Source organism: Bidens hawaiensis, unplaced genomic scaffold, assembly GCF_021521415.1.
Source record: "Bidens hawaiensis isolate Kalapana, Puna unplaced genomic scaffold, B.hawaiensis_p1.1 tig00030524_1, whole genome shotgun sequence".
NCBI classification, from domain to species: domain Eukaryota; kingdom Viridiplantae; phylum Streptophyta; class Magnoliopsida; order Asterales; family Asteraceae; genus Bidens; species Bidens hawaiensis.
The window spans coordinates 210,176-212,488 of record NW_027495091.1 but is presented as its reverse complement, the minus strand read 5'-3'; the positions used below and the strand labels follow the sequence as shown (position 1 = coordinate 212,488).

The 2,313-nt window shown below is 38.0% G+C and overlaps 1 pseudogene; it reads left to right on the top strand.

Moving 5' to 3' along the window:
• Positions 1-409: 409 nt before the first annotated feature.
• On the top strand, positions 410-1,554 carry LOC143580563 (hydroquinone glucosyltransferase pseudogene; annotated as a pseudogene).
• The last annotated feature ends 759 nt before the right edge of the window (positions 1,555-2,313 follow it).

Here is a 2,313-nt window from a genome sequence, read left to right as displayed (position 1 = left end):
TCACGTTCATTAAGAAAGTGTGACCAAAGGCCTCGTAACTGGGCTGTTTCGTCACACGAATGCTCAAATGTGTGGCTGAAACTAAGATTAGCCACAGATTTTTTCAAAAGTGTGACAAGACGGTTTTTGAAAAAGTGTGACTATAGCCCAGATCTGACATAGTGTAGGATAGTGTAAACAGTAAAGTTATTTTACAAAGGGAGAACAAAAATGAGAATGATTTGTAGTCACACAAAAAAACCCATCAATTTTTTTTAAATCATAACTCAAAATTTAATAAAAAAATGAAAAAAATAAAAACACAAAAATGTTTCCACGGGGCACCGTCTTTCTTGTTCTCATAAAAAAAACACAATGGTAAATGAAAAAAGTCGTTGTGTCTTTTTGTATATCATTGTGTTTTGATGATTTGCCACAAGATGCACCAATGGAAACCCGAATCAGCCTCATGGTCGCACGGTCTCTCGACTCGCTTCGTGAAGTGTTCAAGTTATTAGTTGCGGAAACAAACTCGGTGGCTTTGTTTATTGACCTTTTAGGCACGGATGCATTTGATGTTGCTATTGAATTTGGAGTTTCGCGTTATGTGTTCTTTCCATCAAATGCTATGGCCTTGTCATTGTTTCTTCATCTACCAAAACTTGATCAAATGATTACATGCGAGTATCGAGACTTGCCCGAACCGCTTGAGATAACGGGTTGCATACCGGTTCGTGGGCAAGACCTGCTTGACTTACTTCAAGATAGAAAGAATGATGCATACAAATGGGTGCTTTATAATGCAAAAAGGTATAAGATGGCTAAGGGTATAACAGTAAATAGCTTTAATGAGTTAGAGGGTGGAGCTTTGAAAGCTTTGCTAAAAGATGAACCGGGCAAGCCGAGGATTTATCCGGTTGGACCGTTGATACAGACCAGTTCGGGTTCAAGTGGTGATGTAGACGGGTCAAAGTGTTTGAAATGGTTAGATGGCCAGCCATGTGGTTCTATTTTGTACATATCTTTTGGATGATAAACCGAACGCGACTTATTTTAACTCACATGGTCGTGAGGACCCTTTGTGTTTCTTACCAAAAGGGTTCTTGGAAAGAACCAAAAGTATCGGGTTTGTGGTTCCTTCTTGGGCCCCGCAAGCCCAGATCCTAAGTCATAGTTCAACCGGTGGGTTTTTAACCCACTATGGTTGGAACTCGATCTTGAAACTGTAGTACATGGTGTGCCGGTGATTGCATGGCCACTTTATGCAGAGCAAAAGATGAATGCAATATGTGTAACCGAGGGTATAAAAGTGGCGATAAGGCCCGCCGCCGATGAAAATGGCATTGTGGGTCGTGTGGAGATTGCTAGGGTCGTGAAGGGTTTATTAGCAGGGGAAGAAGGAAAACCGATTAGGAGTCGGATTCAGGATCTTAAAGTTGCAGCCGCTAATGTTCTTAGTAAAGATGGGTGTTCAACAAAAGCTTTAGATCAATTGGCTTCCAAGTTGAAAAAGGAGAATAATTTAAGCATTTAAATATTCTTGTATGTCATAAATAACATCATGTGTTATCACTTTTTTGTGTAAGAAAATGATTTAAGTTCTAAACCATAATTATTGATAAACGACATGTTTCAATAACAATAAATTTCAACTTATAACACACAAAATAAAACACGATATAAACATTTATAACCATTTTGAAAATGAGGTAAACATTAAACAGGAAATAATACATGTACATCATCAATCCAAAAGGTAAACATTCAATGCCATTACATTACATATTTGGTTGGGCTGTTTTGAGATTGAACGTGATTGATCTGGTTCGAAACATGCATTGATGTGTCGATTCAACTGTTGGTATTTTAATGTTTTTGTTAGACATGTTGGTTATTTGTTTGAAGTTTTATAAGCATACTAGAAGCAGATTTAGGAGGTTAAAGAAAACCGAAAGCCGGGAGTTTGGTATGTCAAACTAGATTTGTTTGAAAAACTGTTGAAAACCGACTGAGCCGGTTTGGCTTCATTCAAGCGGTCCGGTTCACAGTTCAGTTTAACTTCAAAAAATTAATGAAAAAATCATAACTCAATATATAAAACAAAAACGAAAAAGGTAAAAAAAAATTAAAACGTTCCTGCGTTGACCTTGTTCAAGAACAAAAAAAAACCCACGACTCAAAACCCGTTTTGACCTGTTTCAACCTGAACCTGTTCTGACCCGGACCCGTTCTGACCCGAACATGTTGACCCTAACCCGTTTCGACCTTAACCAAAACAACCCTTTTTTAAAATGATCTAATCCGACCCTAACCCTTTTAACTCATGGCCCGTTT